The 19,745-nt window shown below is 35.2% G+C and overlaps 1 protein-coding gene and 1 pseudogene across 8 annotated transcripts in view; both read left to right on the forward strand.

Annotated features, from left to right (window-relative positions):
* Positions 1–19,745, forward strand: part of GRIK2 (glutamate ionotropic receptor kainate type subunit 2) — a 724,338-nt gene that overhangs the window by 97,396 nt on the left and 607,197 nt on the right. The window lies entirely within an intron of this gene.
* The window catches only part of LOC108591035 (small ribosomal subunit protein eS24 pseudogene), a 65,960-nt pseudogene continuing 49,187 nt past the window's right edge, over positions 2,973–19,745 (forward strand).

The following is a 19,745-nucleotide window of genomic DNA, read 5'->3' on the forward strand; positions in this document are numbered from 1 at the left end:
GTGTAGTTACTGGTATTCCATGTGTACTTTTATATATTTGCTGTGTGATTTAAAGATGTTTAAGTAAAAACTTGCAAATACATTGTAGCAGCTTTACAAATGCATTGTGGCAGTCTTATATTCTTTATTAGATATCTTTCAAAAGCAGTGGTCACCATTTCTAAATTTTATTTTGTTTCTTCATAGATTTAAAACAATACAGAGCTTACAGTGGGGCATTCAATAATTTATGCAGTTCTGTTCTCTGAAACCTGTCTTCAGAATTTTCACTGTGACAGAGGAAGTGCAAGGCAAGGGACAATACAATCTCTCACAGTGATTTTTTACTATCAAAGAACATTAATTAAATAAGCAACTTCCATTCCTTTGGATCATTTGTAGTATGATTAGTAGTGGGTTCAGAAATGCTGCTTCTGAAGCTCTTGAGTTGCCAGCCTAGATGTTTTCTGAACCATATCCTTGCTTATTTATATGTCTTTTGAACAGAATGTGTATTGTTAATTATAATCCCCTTTAACAAACTTATCTAACTGGAAAACTTTTGTGACTATTTCTTCTATTTGTCTGTGTTAGTTTTATTATTATTATTATTTATTTATTTATATTTACTTTTGGGATAGTCTTACTCTATCACCCAGGCTGGAGTGCAGTGGCTCGATCTGGGCTTACTGCAACCTCTGCCTCCTGAGTTCAAGTAATTCTCCCTGCCTCAACCTCCTGAGTAGCTAGGATTACAGGTGTCTGCCATGATGCTTGGCTAATTTTTTGTATTTTAATAGAGACAGGGTTTCTCCATGTTGGCCAGGCTGGTCTCGAACTCCTGACCTGAGGTGATCTGCCTGCCTTGGCCTCCCAAAGTGCTGGGATTACAGGTGTGAGCCACCATGCCCTGGCGCTATGTTAGTTTTTATTGATTCACTTTCCCTTTCTCCTCAACAAAAGAGTTATATAAAATAGAAAATTAATGTGAATATTTTGCCAACATAAGATTATAATGAAAGATACTGGGCAGCAAGTTAGAGTGTCACATAGACTTTTCTAAGCATAGGTAAATATGTCAGCACTGCTTTATAACCTGAATTTAATTTATTATTTTTTTCTTTTTATAACTTTGTAGTCAACCTTATGTTCATTTTCAGCAGTTTTGTGAGTCTACTGATTGCAAAAGACAATGAAGAACAAAATGAGAATTTTAGTAGAGTAGATAATAGTCCCAGTTGCTTGGCTGTTTTGATAGCACGTATGAATAATTCACCATCCATATTTAATAGCATATGTTATACTCCTTAATACATCTATAACCATCTACTTCCGAAGGGAAAACTATCCTGCTGTTTGTGGTTTGTTTAGCTTTTCAGTGAAAGCTGAAGAGAATATTGAATATTTCCCCTAAGACCTACTACAGCCTGAATATTACTTTAGCATATTATCCTCCATTGTGTTTTCTGAAAAGATGTCCTTGGGAATGCTATCAAGAGTTTATAAAAATGATTATAAATATATTTTATTTTTAAATATTGCTAATTGATACTAATGCTGTATTTTTATATCATTTGAAATGTGTATATGTAATTACACATATGTATATATATGGGATATGCTAAGCTGGTATTTATGTCTGATATGAGAAAATGTCTAGGTAGGTAATGTTAAGATGATATTTAAGCAACTGTCTCAAAGGGCAATGAAAGCTTCATGCATTATCATTATTGTGAGTTATTGGGATTTTCCTCAGACATTAGAAAAATTTGAGGTAAAGTATATTTTTTTAACCTAGAAAGTCTACTAGATTTTTTTAATGATTCCCATTTTATTTCAATGCATATGTAGATTATATATTTTAGACAAGTATGAAATTATAGGTGCAGAATTTATAAGTTCAAATTGCTTCTATTATTTACAAATAATCACTGGAAACATTTATCCCTTTTATTGGCATACCTGACATAACAGCAGACTGCTGCTTTCTTGAAGGAATAAGGCTGCAGAAGCATATAATTCAACTGAAACAGATTTCTCCTATCAGGAAAACTAAATAGCAACAAATACCCTTGACTTTACATAGCATAATGACAACAACCTTGACTAAACACAGATCATTTGCTTCAGAAAAGGAAGAGGTCATCTAAGTATTAGTATACTAAATCCTATATCTTACTCCACATGATGTAAACTAGCTGTAGATCTAGAATAATATGTTGTGCAGGGAATTCAGCAAAGAGATAACTCAGTTTCTTTACTTTATAGATGGGAATATTTAAGTCCCATAGGGGTTAAATCATTTTCCTCAGATGAAGCAACTGGCTAGTGGCTGAGTGGGGCTATGGTGCAAGACCTGTGATTCCAGTCCAGTCCAGCATTTTTTTTTGCATTGCATTATAATTATTATTTAGACATAATTAACTTTAATAACTAGTAATTTTTCTTTAACCTTCCAAACATAACTATTTTTCTTTATAGGAACTTGGTTTCACTTTTAAGAACTACTACAGTAAGTACAATACTTGTGACAATTTGGGGAAACTTGCTCTGTCATGTTTATATAAAATGTGTTGATAACCTTGTATGTTAGTCATTTGTTTCAGTAGTTAATTCTGGAAAGCAACTCTTACAGAGTTTAGAAAAAGATTTGCACCATAAATATTAGTAGAGTTGATTACAACAGTCAGGGAGGTTTTATAGGGATAGAGCAATTATACTGAAATATACTTGGATGATAAAACATGAATATAAAATGAAAGTCTTTAGTGTGAATATTTGCTTTAGAAAAATACAATTATAGCAACATTTCTGCATAATAGGCAAAGAACAGTGATAGTTCTTTTGAACTATGATGCATGATCCAAAAGAGCTTTATATTTTCAATTTATGGTGCAATTTTTCTGGTTGGCAGAAAATGTAATTAGCAGGCACCATTGTACTATTTTTTATTTAGTAAAACAGCTTTACTTTTTTAAGTGACAGCTGGCGGTATGTCAATAAAGCATTATGGTAAGAAACTTATGATTTTCTAGTTATGCTATTTTGTAATTATATCAAGTTCAGTCAATCAACCTTTTAGTGATGGAATTGGTGAGTATTAGTGAGCCTTAATCTCATGTCAAGCTTTTCCTTGGGAGAAGAATTGATGAAAACCATGCTCCAGTGTTTTTCATCTCTTCTTCCTAGAATATTTAACAAGTACAGCTTAGGTAAAATAAAAGCCCTCATATGGCAAGAGAAGTGATGTCACCAAGGGAAATTTGCAGTTTAAGAGGATGTGGAGGAAAGAAGTCTGTGAATCAGTGGTAACTATGTATTTGTGAGACCAGATTTCCATGGGATTATTTTCAGATCACCATTTCTGGAGACAAACTTTGAAAAGTGACAGATAAGGTTAAAAAAGAAAAAAAGCAAGCAGATGATATAAAGTATGCCAAATTAAGGGATTTTCCTTCTGAGCTATCTATGAGAAGAAGTCACTAAGGAATTTGAGCAAGGAACTACTGTAAAGTGGAGTACCTACAAGCTATATTTGTGTTTACCTTAAGCATTGGAACCACCTTAACCAATCCTTTGGTGGGTGAAGGAAGATCAAATTGGAGGGGAAACCCCTTAATGATCTTCTAAATCTTTGGTTTTACTTTTGTTTATTGAACCTAAAGGTAGGCTTCAAAAATCCATTTTATCAAATCTGTTTCCACTTTTCAACATCAATAAATCAGTGGAGCTGTCTGTGTTAGATATACAGTAATCAAGAATGGTTTAGGCTTAGGTAATCTACTTGTAGTACTTGTACATGTTAGATTCTCTGCAAAAACTGTGAGGTATTTTCTCTCTCAGTAACCAAGTATATGAAATAGCACCAAATCCTGACAAGAATGTAGTTATGTGGAACAAGATTAAGTCTCTAAATACCCTGTACAAATATTTGGTTCTAGCATACTAGGCTTCGAAATCGGGAACCATGGACAGTGCTATTGATCAGGCAATCTCTGTCTTTAACTCATGCTTTTACCCTTTTCCAGCCAGTTTCATGGATCTGGGAGAGTTTGAGGGGAATAAGGGCTGGTACTGTTCCTCAATTCATACCATACAGATAACTACTTACCGTGCCTTTGTGTAGAGTCAGTCTTACATTCTGTCAAGGTGATATTTTGTCGTAAATATTTAGTAATAAATGGTAAGTTTAGGCTTTAGTGTATTACTATAATAATCATGTAGTAGCATGTATTGTTTAATATTGTTTTTGCTAGTATGGGACTAAAATATCCCAGGCCATTTTTCTTATGAACTATGAGGAAACCAGTGTTTTGATGGAAATAAACACTGGTCTAAAAGTTCATACACAGTGACCATTCTAGGACTGACTGCTTATGTCCAGCTTTACAAATGTGTGCAAATTTCTTCATCTCCTGAGCCTTAGTACTACATTTTAAAACTGGAGGTAATATTAGTCTCACCTCCACAACAGTATTACTGTAAAGATTAATGAGATCATATGCATGAATGGGAGTCATTATTTTTCACTTTTATGAGAAAACTTGTTTTCCATTTATTTGGCAAAGAACCTTGGATATCTATCTTATAAGATATGAAAATTGAGCACCAACTCAAGATGGCACGGTAAGAACAACTCAGGATTGAAGCTCTCAGTGAACGCATGGAGGATGAGTCAGGGCCATATTTCCAGATGGACCTTTGTTGCCCACAGAACGGGGAAATTCCCAGGTATAAAAGAGACGTGGGACTCCAGTGAAACGGTTTTGGCTGGTGCAGCCAGCGGCCGGCACTGCAGCACAGCGGCACTCAACAGCGCTCCGCACAAAGAGCACTGGTCCAGGTGCCCTGTTGAACCGGCAATCTGAGACTTGAGAGGGCAGATTGGCATATCCATCTGATTGAACGGGACTTGGACAGTGAGCTAGGCTAGGAGATTCCAGGGAAACGGCTTTTGGGCCAGGGCAGTGGGGCAAAATAAATGGCGATTCCAAACGCTCCGGGTGAAGAGTTTCACTGCGGGCACAGCTGAACCCAGGACGGTGCAGCTCGGTGGGGGAGGGGCGTTTGCCATTACCGAGGCAATCCGCCCCTACTGAGGTACACTACCATTGCTGACGCAGCCTGCCATTGCCGAGGCAATCTGTCACAACAGAGAGACTCCACTGCAGGGCGTAGCCCATGGCAGCAGGGCAGAGACCGCAGCAGCAGGGCAGAGCCTGCAGCAACAGGGCAGACCTCACACTAGCAGGGTGGAGCCTCGGCAGGCAAATAGTGACTAGACTGCCTCCTAGCTGGGCAGGACAGTGCAACGGACACATAAAGAAAGCCCCAAACCCCTGAGACAGAGCATCTGAGAAAAAAAGGATTTTTTTTTAATGAGTTCTCCTGCAGCAGAATTAAATGTAGCAGCCTAACAGCCCTGAATGAATAACAGAGCTCACAGATCAGCACTTGCGCTCCTATAAAGTACAGACTGTCTCCTCAAGCAGCTCCCTGACCCCTCTATATCCAGAAGACTGACATTTGCCAGGCATCATTCTGGGACAAAGATAGCAGAAAAAGAAACTGGTAGCATCCCTCAGAGTTCCACAGCCACTATAGGCCTGGAGTGGACCTCAGCAGTCATACAGTGGAGGGGATAGACTGGTAGAAGGAAAAACAAGTAACAGAAATACTTCATCATCAACAATCTGGGCGTCCACTCAGAGACCCAGTTGAAAAGTAAGCAACTACTCAGACGAAAGGTGGATAAATCCACAAAGATGGGAAGAAACCAGAGCAAAAAGGAGGAAAACACCCAATACAAGAACACCACAACTCCTACAAAGGACCAAAACTCCTCACCAGCAAGGGAACAAAGCTGGACGGAGAATGACTGTGATGAAATGACGGAATTAGACTTTAGAAGGTGGATAATGAGAAACTTTTGGAGCTAAAAGAACATGTTTTAAATCAATGCAAAGAAACTAAGAACCTTGAAAAAAGATTTGAGGAAAGGATAACAAGAATGGATAACTTAGAGAGGAATATGAATGAATTGAAGGAGCTGAAAAACACAATATGAGAACTTTGAGAAGCATGCACAAGTTTAAACAGCTGAATTGACCAAGCAGAAGAAAGAATATCAGAAGTTGGAGATCAACTCAATGAAATAAAACGAGAAACCAAGATTAGAGGAAAAAAGCACAAAAAGAAATGAACAAAGTCTCCAAGAAATGTGGGACTATGTGAAGAGACCTAACCTACGTTTGATAGGCATACCAGAATGTGACAAAGAGAATGAATCCAAGCTGGAAAATACTTTTCAAGATATTATCCAGGAAAATTTCCCCAACCTAGCAAGGCAGGCTAATACTCAAGTCCAGGAAATACAGAGAACACCACAAAGATATTCTGCAAGAAGAGCAACCCAAGGCACATAATTGTCAGATTCACCAGGGTTGAAATAAAGGAGAAAATACTAAGGGCAGCCAGAGAGAAAGATCGGGTCACCCACAAAGGGAAGCCCATCAGACTCACAGCAGACCTCTCGGCAGAAACGCTACAGCCAGAAGAGGGTGGGGGCCAATGTTCAACATCCTTAAAGAAAAGAACTTTCAACCCAGAATTTCATAACCAGCCAAACTGAGCTTCATAAGTGAAGGAAAAATGAAATCCTTTGTGAACAAGCAAGTACTCAGATTTTGTCACCACCAGGCCTGCTTTACAAGAGCTCCTGAAAGAGGCACTAGACATAGAAAAGAACAACCAGTACCAGCCATTCCAAAATCACACTAAATGCTAAAGATCATCAACATAATGAAGAATCTACATCAACTAACAGGCAAAACAGCCAGCTAGCATCAAAATGGCAGTATCAAATTCACACATAACAATTATTAACCCTAAATATAAATGGACTAAATGCACCAATCAAAAGACACAGACTGGCAAATTGGATAAAAAACCAAAAGCCATCAGTGTGCTGTATCCAGGGAACGCATCTCACATGCAAGGATGCACAAAGGCTCAAAATAAAGGGATGGAGGAAGATTTACCAAGCAAATGGAGAGCAAAAATAGCTGGAGTTGCAATTCTCATCTCTGATAAAATAGACTTTAAAGCAACAAAGATCAAAAGAGACAAAGAAGACCATGACATAATGGTAAAAGGATCGATACAACAAGAAGAGCTAACAATCCTAAATATATATGGACCCAATACAGGAGCACCCAGATACATAAGGCAAGTTCTTAATGACTTACAAAGAGACTTAGACTCCCACACAATAATAGTGGGAGACTTTAACACTCCACTGTCAATAATAGACAGATCAACCAGACAGAAAATCAACAAGGATATCCAGGGCCTGAACTCAGACCTGGAACAAGCAAACCTGATAGACATTTACAGAACTCTCCACCCCAAATCCACAGAATATACATTCTTCTCAACACCACATCACACCTACTCTAAAATTGACCACATAATTGGAAGTTAAGCACTCCTCAGCAAATGCAAAACAACTGAAATCATAACAAACAGTCTCTCAGACCATAGTGCAATCAAGTTAGAACTCAGAATTCAGAAACTGACCCAGAACCGCACAGCTTCATGGAAACTGAACAACTGGCTGTTGAATGTTGACTGGATAAACAATGAAATGAAGGCAGAAATAAAGAAGTTCTTTGAAACCAATGAGAACAAAGACACAACATGCCAGAATCTGTGGGACACATTTAAAGCAGTCTCCAGAGGAAAATATATAGCAATAAGTGCCCATATGAGGAGAATGGAGAGATCCAAAATTGACACCCTATCATCAAAATTAAAAGAACTAGAGGAGCAAGATCAAAAAAGCTCAAAACCCAGCAGAAGACAAGAAATAACTAAGATCAGAGCTGAACTGAAGGAGATAGAGACACGAAAAACCCTTCAAAAAATCAATAAATACAAGAACTGGTTTTTTGAAAAGATCAACAAAATAGACAGACCACTAGCCAGATTGATTAAAAATAAAAGAGAGAACAATCAGTTATTTCTTTACTGTATTATATTACATTATTTTAAAAATGTACTTTTAAAAAGTATATTAGAACCCTGGAAATTTAAAAACTTTAACGATTATTTTTACTGATTATATTGTTTATAAAATTAATAAGGATTAATAAGCATTCATTATAGATAATTTGGATGCCATTTTAGCTTGTGATAAATATTATACATGTTAATACATTTTAAAACACTCAATATTTTATATTATGTAATACCAGGATCAGGTGTGGTGGCTCATGCCTGTAACCCCAGCAATTTTGGAGACCGAGGTGAGCAGATCGCCTGAGCTTGGGAGTTCAAGACCAGCCTGGGCAACATGGTGAAACCCAATTGCTACCAAGAATACAGCAAAATTATCTAGGCATGGTAGCATTCATGTGTGGTCCCAGATACTCAGGAGCCTGAGGTAGTAGGATCCTCTTGAGACTGGGAGGTGAAGGTTGCAATGAGCTGAGATTGAGTCAATCCACTCCAATCTGGGAGACAGAATAAGACTCTACTGAAAATAAATTAATAATAGACAGTCAGACAGACAGATAGACAGATAGATAGAAAGACAAAGTAATAACTGTATTTTTAATATATGTAACAAGGAAAATCATCCGTAGTTTATTCATTAGAAATTGTCAATATTTTGATATATGCTGTTCAGACTTTTTCTATTATATCAATTATGTTCTCTGTAATATATAAATTGATACATATATTTTATGCTCTATAATATATAAACTAACATATGTATTAGTTTATATATATTATAATATATAAACTGATAAATATATTTTCATATATTCTATATTATATGTGTATCTATCATCTACCTACTTACTTAGCTACATGGCTATTTATCTAAATTCCCAGGTATCAATTCTATTATTTAGCCTTTAAGATGCAGATAAAATTGGATTGGTTTCTATATATTATGCAAAGTTCATTGACTTCCCCAAGCTGGTTACTAATTCTTGGTCATGTCAATTTCTGATAATCTTCTTATGACAAATATCTTAATGTGGAATTACTGAATAAATGTCATAAATGTTATTAAGGTTTCTGATTCATGTTAAAGTGTCATAAAGGTGGTTACTAGTTCATACCTCAAATAGGGTATATTGGTGATGTACATTTTACTTACCAATGTTAGGTTCTGTTATACAAATATACTTTTTTTTACGTAAGATTTTTCTAAGTAAATATTAAACTGATTTTATTTCCTAAATCATATACCGACTACAAAAGAACATAAGAGGAGAAAGGAACTGTGCTGGTACTTTACATATCTGAACTTCTTTTGTTTTTTTGAGATGGAGTCTCTGTCACCCAGGCTAGAGTGCAGTGGCATGATCTTGGCTCACTGCAACCTCTGCCTCCCAGGTTCAAGTGATTCTCATGCCTTATCTCTTGAGTAGCTGGGACCACAGGTGCAGGCCACCACACCTGGCTACTTTCTTGTATTTTTAGTAGAGACGAGGTTTCACCATGTTGCCCAGACCTGTCTCGAGCTCCTGACCTCAAATGATCAGCTTGCCTTGGCCTCCCAAAGTGCTGGGGTTATAGGCATGAGCCACTACACTTGGCCCTTGCCTTTTCCTAAAGAAAAAAAAAATAAAATAAAATAACAGTATGCCTAAATGACCCAAAATGTCCAACCTGTAATATAAAGCATTTTAGGAGCAGTGGTATGACACAATGCCTGTGATTTACTTTGGATGTATGCCTATAACTGTCATTAGTAATAATGAAAGTTAATGGAATGGTCTTCAATGTTTGTAACTACTTGCTGTGGTAGAAACTATTCTGTATTGTCAGTGGGTGTCAGTTTGTAATTACAGATTGCACAAACACTATGGATTGTATATATTTTGCCAACAAGGATTAACTTGGCATTTAGAAAAATGCTTCATTTTCAGTGCCCAAGAGAAAAAAAATCTGTACTTTTTAAAGGAATAGATTTGGAGAGTAACTAAGAACCCATGAAATGTAACTTGCAGTTTTCAAATTTAATGGAAAACGTGTTTTTGGATTTTGTAAAGTTTAAGTGATCATTTACTAACATTAGAGTGAGTTTTCAAATTTTAAAAAGGTCTGTAGTTATCCTGAGCTTGAAAGTCACTTATGTTTCCAGGCCAAATATAATTCATTCAATTTTGCTTGTAACCTAAGGATTTAGACTGATCAAGTAAGCCTTTGAAATACTTTTTATCATGGTTTGAAGAATAATGTTGTGGCTTGCTGACCTCTGGTTTTATATTTGGTAAAAGGGGCTAAGTAGGCTGAAGAACCAACTAAAGTAAAAGATATACAACTTTTTTTTCTTTCTTTCTTTCTTTTTTTTTTTGAGACGGAGTTTCGCTCGTTACCCAGGCTGGAGTGCAATGGCGCGATCTCGGCTCACCGCAACCTCCGCCTCCTGGGTTCAGGCAATTCTCCTGCCTCAGCCTCCGTAGTAGCTGGGATTACAGGCACTTGCCACCATGCCCAGCTAATTTTTTGTATTTTTAGTAGAGACGGGGTTTCACCATGTTGACCAGGATGGTCTCGATCTCTTGACCTCGTGATCCACCCACCTCGGCCTCCCAAAGTGCTGGGATTACAGGCTTGATATACAACTTTTAAGAGCTAAATAGATTGAATTCACCCTCACCTCCTCTACTGTTCTGCTCACTCACTCTGCTCTAGTCACTCTGGTCTTCCAAAGCATACGAAATTCCTTTCCACACCCCAAGATACTCTCTTTTTCATTCTCCAATAATTTGCTTCCTTAAGCAAGCCAATTTAAGGACAATACCCCATCTACTTTTTCTCCTCCCACCTTTCATTTTGCTTCCTTCATAGATTTTACCACAGCATCGAATTCTGTACTCATCCTTCCATTTGATTATTCAATTTGAACCTTGGCATTAAATGATGAACTCCATAATGTCAGAGATAATGTCTAGCTTTCTAACTTTCTGTTCTTAATACCAGCCATAATACTGGGTGCACATAGCATGTGCTCAATAAATATTTTGTTGATTTAATTCAAAAATTAAGGACCAAATGAATGAGTCAGAAATATATACAAGTGTAGGTCTTGAGGTTGATCTATTCAATCTTACTGAATTTTGTTGAAATACAACATTTTGCAGTTTTGATTGTCACATTTTAAATAAGGTGATAACATTTTTTTCCACCAGATATGAGCAGAAAGCTAAAAGAAATGCTGAACCTGCTATATATCTTATTGCTTATTCTTTTTGTTTATATACCTAAGATATTAAAATGTCATACTTAGTACTAGAGATGTATTTCTTATTTAGAAAGTATCATATGCTCACATTCATAATTTAAGGTTACCTTTAAGTTATGCATTTTTAAAGTGTTATGAAATTTTACTTTAAACTAAGAAATAGAAATGTATGGCTTAAAGTTCTAAATATGCTTATTGAATGTTCCAAATTAATGTTCGGCATTCACTATTTTACAACCTTATTTTTTATTAATACTGTTATAAATAGTGTAAGATATGATGTATTTACGGAAGACTTTGTTATGTGATGATGATGTTTTATTTAGGAAAAGTTGATAATATTTAAAATAGCAGTGCTATTTTCTTTCACTTACAAAATACAAATGTCTTGGTGAATCTAAAATATATTATTGAAAGAAAAAAACTCTTTTCTCTAGGGAACTTTATGCTTTTTATTGCTATGTTAGTATATTTTATAGTTGTCATACCATAAGGCTTTATTTGTTTTAGAACACTGAATTAGTTCTGCAGCAAATAAAGCTTAGGAATGTATTGGTTTATAAAAGTGGCAATGATATTTAAATACTTTTAATGTGCTTTGATTTTATAATTCTTATGTCTTTATCTTTTTATTTTATCCTATTTGTTTTCCTTTTGGAGAAAATTAGTTAATTTTGCAGAAATCATTGCTAACTTGTAATACTGAACATTTTTTCTTATTTCTGCCATTAAATTTGTTGTTTTCAAATTGGAGTATTTTATTTGTGTTAGATTTCAGTTATAGTACATACTATGACTTATATAGTATAACTTATATACAATGTTAGGTTTATAAGCTTCATATAGACATATACTCCATTGTAAGATCCATTGAGGTGGGGATTGTGCCGCAAAACCTACAATAGTGCCTCCCAGTGAATATTTGTTTACTTTCTTAATCAGTTAGTGGATGACAGGACAAAAGTGAATTGATATTTTAAGCAGAAGAAAGGACTAGATTGACTATCCTTGTTTTTTGGTGTTTTTTTTTTTTTGAGACGGAGTTTCGCCCTTGTTACCCAGGCTGGAGTGCAATGGCGCGATCTCGGCTCACTGCAACCTTCGCCTCCTGGGTTCAGGCAATTCTCCTGCCTCAGCCTCCTGAGTAGCTGGGATTACAAGCACGCACCACCATGCCCAGCTAATTTTTTGTATTTTTAGTAGAGACGGGGTTTCACCATGTTAACCAGGATGGTCTCGATCTGTTGTCCTTGTGATCCACCCGCCTCGGCCTCCCAAAGTGCTGGGATTACAGGCTTGAGCCACTGCGCCCAGCCCCTATCCTTGTTTTTTATGATATTAGAGGTATCATTTATATTATGGGTAATATAACATTTATATAATGTGTATTTTTTGGTTCTTGGATTCTTTGTAATTTTCACCTCACATATGGATATAAGAACTTGAAACACTTTAAAATGAAATGCTTTGACCCAGGAGTTAATCAAAGCAATGGTAGATATTGGATTAAAGGCCATAAAGTAAGTTCTATCTTCTATCAAAATGTCAGTATTGATTATGTATACATAGAAAGGTTGTGTTTTCACCTGAAGAAAACCAACTGTTGTGTGTTAAATTTTTAAAAACCAAATGAGTTTAGGGATTCAAGATTCTTAGCAAAGTATAAGTCTGTAATCATAATGATAAGTTAGAATTTATGACTCACAGATATGTGGGATTTATGTAAATAGGAGATATTTGAAAATTCTTATTTTTATTGCTGAGATTTAAAGCAGTCTGTAGGTTTTCTAGATAACTATGCTGTTCATCTATAGAACTAATTTAATGGAGCAGAAAGTTAACTAACTTTTTTAAGTTAAGGTGACTTTGTGGAAAACTACTTTTGGTGAATGATTTTCAACATGATCGTGATGAGTTTAAATATGCTCAATGAAGTTTTATGTCTAATTATTAGTAAACTTAAATAGGTCAACTACATATTAGAAGAAAAAGTGTGAACTTGTTTTTCCTTGGTAGTATGCTTGTCCTCCATAATTGATGGAAAGAAAGTACATACAAAAAAAGCAACTATGTGAAAGACTAAAATTATTGTTGAGAAATTATTATCCTTCAAAGACCTTATGTTTATTGACTTCATGTTATTAAAATTTCACAACCAGGATGTAGATTCCAACTTAGCTGTTTGCCTTGACCAGGTTGAATATATCTGTAAATTCATTTTACCAATATGTACTTTGCAGGGTTTTAATGTAAAGGAATAGAAGATATTCCAAGTGTTTAGTTCACTGCCTGACCTGATAAGTGTTATTTATTATTACGTATTAGTCTTATTACTATTTATTATTAACAGTACTTTAAAAATTCTGATAACTTTCTTCAAATTGTTCTTTTCTCAAAAATGGGGATTACTCCATTTTTTGAGATAATTATAATGCTGAATTACTTTAATATATTAATGACAGGGATTTTTTTCTCAGCTTGAGAACCAAATTACTTGACTATCATATCAGTACAGATAGAGAAATAATAGAGCTAATAGGAACCATCTTGAACAAAATAAGTATCTGAGGAAACCTCTCAGCTACTTCAATCTGCATTTCAGCATTAATGTGTGATTCTACTCAAATTTGGGATATTTTAAAAATTCCACTAAATAGGGAGAACTTTTCTCAACATCTGATTTTAGGTAATTTTCAAAACTACCAAGGGAGTTTGAGGACTGAAACTAGTTTTTCTAGACTATGTCATTAATTAAAAATTAGAAGAATAATTAATATTATGCATATTATGTGAACTTATAAATCATTATAGTAAGCATTTTTTGGTTAAATTACTTATACCAGTTATCTGCTTATGACTGCAGATTGCAAAATTTGCTGCACAGATACTTAAATGGCAACATATGTCACATTTATCCACTCAATGGCCACACTTTATTGTGTATAGACATATTCCGATGGGCTTTACATTCAATTTGACAAGTGAGGCAATTACCAGTCAACATGTCCTATTTGATCTGCATCTGGCTTACCCATTTGTACTATTTTTTTTTTTAAGCAACAAAAGCTGAAGAAAGAACTAGAGTAACCTAATATGAAACCTGGCTCTAATGCTTATTAGCTGTGTGACTATGGGAAAGTTTCTTAGCATGTTTTTTTTTTTTTTCCCCCAAGACAGGGTCTCACTTTATTACCCAGGCTGGAGTGTAGTGATGTGATTTCTGCTCACTGCAACTTCTGTCTCCTGGGTTCAAGTGATCCTCCCCCTCAGCATCCTGAGTAGCTGGGACTACAGATGTGCGCCACCATGCCCAGCTAATTTTTTTGTATTTTTAGTAGAGACAAGGTTTCCCATATTGGTTTCACCACAAGTGATCTGCCCACTTTGACCTTCCAAAGTGCTGGGATTACAAGCCTGAGCCACTGTGCTGGCCAGTTCCTTATCATCTTTAAATTTTAGTTGTCTCATCTGTAATATTGTGATAATGACCAATGTAAGGAAATATTACATACTTATAATTTTGCAAAATTAATGAAATTGATATAGGGAAACAGGTACTCTCCTATACTGTTGGTAAAAATGTTCATTATTAAAACATATCTATGAGGCAACTTGGTGCCACCTAATACATATTGAAAGATACATTCCCATTGAGTCAGCAGTATCATGTCTGGGACTGTGCTACAGAAATGCCTTGGTACAAAAAGATACACACACACAGACACACACACACACACACACACACACACACAAACACATAAATGATTGTTCGAGCATTATTTATAATAGTTAACTTTAGACATCCTTAAATATTATAATTAGGGAGAAGTTAAATGAATCTTGGTGTAGTCATGCAATATTAATGTGAATGTACTGAAATAAAAAGATTTCTGAGACATAGGAAATAAAAATGGAAATAAATGAAAGTGATTTAGACAAGATATGGGAAGTATAACATTATGTAAAAGTATAACAATATATATGTAATTAATGTGTAATTGCATATTATGTATCATTAATGCATTTTATAATTCCTGTGAATTGTTATAATTACTTTGAAGAGCACTACAGTGATACATACTCACTTATTAAAAGTGGTTCCTTCTGGGAAGAGACTGATAGGATGTCTAGCTGTCAGGGACTAGTGAATGCTTTCAAATTCAATGTGTGAATAGACACACTAAAGACAAAATAAACAAAGTTTTTCAATGGCAATAAACGTTTTTTCTACTATTATTAATCCCCTTGCCATCATTCTAGTTCAGGGTTTTCATTATCTCACTCAAAGTGGAAGATGGCAGGATATTCTAGAGCATAAATAAATTCTATGGAGGACTTCAGGATTTTTTCAAGCTACATTTGCCATCTCCCTTCCCAGCTCCTATTCTCATTTCTCTTCCCCAACACAGGATAGCTACTCTAGTAAGGAATAACAGATGGAGGTGGGGGTTGTGTGTTGTAGGTGATAAGAAGTAAGAAGGAGTTAACCAAATAGGGGAAAGCCAGAGGCTCTGGCATTATCATGTCGAACTCTGCAGAGAAGTCAAATACCTTAGGTTTTTTTCATGTTTTTGTGTTTGTTTTGTTTAGCACAGAGAGCAATACTTATTGATCTTGCTGACAATAGTTACAATGGTAGTGGGAGAAAAGGGTATAAAAAAACTGATGAGCAGGAGGTGAGAGTGCAGATATTATAGACAACTTCTTTCCAAGAATTTGGCTATGAATGGAGAGGAAAAAGTGGGGAGAGAGGCACTGCCCTACATTTTGTTGCATCTTACTGATTTTTGAAGACAATTTTAAATAGTGTGTCAGCCTATCTAAAGTCATTATTTTTGGTAGATATCCCAGCTTCAAGTGATTAACTAAAAAAGCAAATCAATTCCATTCCTTAGGCATACATTTTGTAATTAGTTTTTCCTGACAGGCTTCCAAAAAAGCTATGTTACTCTAGTTTTGACATTCTTCTGAATATTTTGCTGAGATTTTTGATGGTCAGAGGAGGTAACTTTATAAATTTCACAGTATACATTTATTGCATTCATAATTTATGTAAATTTTTGAGTGTTTCTTCTCTTTTTATGGCTTAAACAAAATTCCTCATGTTCTTTTAACATTTTCCCATTTCTTAATTAGTAAAAGTTTGACCTTACCTAAGACCTTTTTTTCCGACCAAACTCTATGCCTTCTTCCATGCCACAAAACTAGGGTAGATTGTAGAAGCAAACAAGATGGTTCAGGAGGAGCTTGTGGCAAGACAAGTGAGGCTTATCTGTAAATATTATGTAGAGAATATCTGGGAGGTTCAAACTATGGAGAAAGCAACTTGTAGCATTGTTTTTTAATTCAGAGACTTATCCCATAAATTATACAAAATTGAGAACCAGATATTTCTAAATACTACTCCATTTAATTTATAGGTGAATAAACTAACACTACGTATCAATATAACATATATAAAGTGAAAAATGGGTCATATTCTGAACTGCATATTTATCTTTGGTCCTACTTAAGTTATTGCAGTGATCCATGAAACAACTGAAATATTGTATTGTATTTAACATACTTTCCTGAGACATACACAACACATATTAAAACTTATGTTAGAGTCAGATATTTCCTTTTCCATGGATTTTGAAAAATTTATAACTGATTTGACTATTTTAGGAATCTTGAAATCATAAACTGCCTCATAGAACCTCCTTCAGAAAAATCACTTTACATATATTATTGCTATTATTTTGGAAGATCTGTTATTTAAAAATGTGTTTGTATTAACCAAAGATATAGCTGCTTTAATTTGGGGCACTTGATTTTAATATATATGCTAATCCATAAAGCAGAAGAGTTAACTGATTTCAGAGATATAATTTGGGTGTTGCCTTAGAGATGTATCTGTTTATTGTATGTATGCTTAAAAAAATCCCATGATGTTATTCTATTCATACATTAGAAATAATTCCTGTTATTCTATTCACACATTAAAAATGTTTATTGAGTTCCCACACTACCTGTCAGGTAGTATACTGGGTGCTGCTAAGATATCACAGTATTTTTCTCAGAATTTTCCTATAAGGACTCAGGCTATGTTTCTTTTGGAATGTCAAAGATTGAGAACTTAGCTTTAAAAAACATTCCCCAAAACTTTAAAGTTAAAAAAGATGTTCATACATTGAAACATTATTCGGTGGACATACATTTGAATAGATTGTAGCTAAACCAAAGATGAATTACAGGATTTTAAATATGGATAAAAAAGTGCAAGTTGTAGAAGACAGCATAGAGTATGTTTCCATTTTTGTAAAGCTCAGATAGAATAAAAACTAAGCTATATTTCATTTAGCAATATACAAATGGGGTGGAAAGCTATTTTTAAAGAGGAGGCAGGAAGAATGGTAAACAGAAAAATCAAGATAATGCCCCTAGAGGGGTGGCAGGGGGCTGATGTTGGGGAGAAAGTAGGTAATATTCTAGGATTCAAATTGGATCACAAGTTAGTGTCATCATTATGCTTCATAGCTTACATAGCATTTATTATTTTGGATGCATCAAATATTAGAAAATAGAAAAATAGTAGAAGACAATATTTAGTTTTCTGCCTGTTTGTAATTGTATGTGCTTTAAAAGAAAGTGATAAAGTAGAAAATTTAGAGAATTAAGTGGTTGTTATGTCTACATGAGACCAAATAATAGCCTTACTGACTGTTTTTTTGGAAGGACTAAGAAATCCTGTTTTAAAGAGTCATGTTTTAAGTTTCGCTACTTAATTTTTATTTCAGTGACAGGACCACTTCAGGTCGGTTTAAGGTTTATAAGAAAAAAATAAATTTAACAAATGTTTATTGAGTTTCCACAGTACCTGTCAGGTAGTATATTTGGTGTTGCTAAGCTATCACAGTAAATAAGATAAATTTCTGCTGTTTGATACCTTTAAGTTCAGTGGAGACAACAGGATAAATGTGTCTATTAATCCATTAGTACAAATTCTGAAAGCACAGAATGTTACATTTAAATTAAGGATGTTCCTAAGTCATCCCTTAATGTTATAAAAAATTCATGACCAAAACACCAAAAGCATTGGCAACAAAAGCCAAAATAGACAAATGGGACCTAATGAAACTCCACAGCTTCTGCACGGCAAAAGAAACAGTCACTAGAGTGGATCGGCAACCAACAGAATGGGAAAAAATTTTTGCAGTTTACCCATCTGACAAAGGGCTGATATCCAGAATTTACAAAGAACTCAAACGGATTTACAGGAAAAAAAACAAACAAGCCCATTCAAAAGTGGGCAAAGGATATGAACAGACACTTTACGAAAGAAGACATATATGAGGCCAACAATCATATGAAAAAATGCTCATCGTCACTGGTCATCAGAGAGATGCAGATCAAAACCACATTGAGATACCATCTCACGCCAGTTAGAATGGCGATCATTAAAAAATCTGGAGACAACAGATGCTGGAGAGGATGTGGAGAAAAAGGAACACTTTTACACTGTTGGTGGGAGTGTAAATTAGTTCAACCATTGTGGAAGACAGTGTGGCGATTCCTCAAGGCCTTAGAAATAGAAATTCCATTTGACCCAGCAATCCCATTACTGGGTATATATCCAAAAGACTATAAATCGTTCTACTATAAGGACACATGTACATGAATGTTCATTGCAGCACTGTTTACAATAGCAAAGACCTGGAATCAACCCAAATGCCCAGTGATAATAGACTGGATTGGAAAAATGTGGCACATATACACCATGGAATATTATGCAGCAATCAGAAATGATGAGTTTGTGTCGTTTGTAGGGACATGGATGAATCTGGAGAACGTCATCCTCAGCAAACTGACACAAGAACAGAAAATGAAACACCGCATATTCTCACTCATAGGCAGGTGATGAAAAATGAGAACACATGGACACAGAAAGGGGAGTACTAAACACGGGTCTATTGGGGGAAAAGGGGAGGGCCAGTGGGAGGGGGAGGTGGGGAGGGATAGCCTGGGGAGAAATGCCAAATGTGGGTGAAGGGGAGAAGGAAAGAAAAGCACACTGCCATGTGTGTACCTACGCAACTGTCTTGCGTGCTCTGCTCATGTACCCCAAAACCTAAAATCCAATAAAAAATAAAAATAAAAAATAAAAAAAAGTGAATAAAGCAAAGCTTAATATAACAGCTTATATAGAAAAGATTGACTTTTTGTTAATTTTGTCTAATTTCTCTTTGTTTTGATTATTTCATAGGCTTATATATTATCCAACATTTAGGAGTTTTCTTGTCAAGATACTAAGATGTTAAGGCAAATGCATCAATTCGGTGAAGTAACTGTGACATAGCTTGTTACAGATAAATCTTTATGCTTACTCAGATATCCTTGGCCTGAATGACACTGTAATTTATTTTTCTTTAATAAATGTCCTTCTCTAGGAATCAGTTTGGTATATTGAAGAGTATCATATTTTAGAGAAACTTTGTTTGAATTTTATTTCTGACATGCTTTA

The sequence above is a fragment of the Callithrix jacchus genome, chromosome 4 (genome assembly GCF_049354715.1).
Source record: "Callithrix jacchus isolate 240 chromosome 4, calJac240_pri, whole genome shotgun sequence".
Taxonomy (NCBI): domain Eukaryota; kingdom Metazoa; phylum Chordata; class Mammalia; order Primates; family Cebidae; genus Callithrix; species Callithrix jacchus.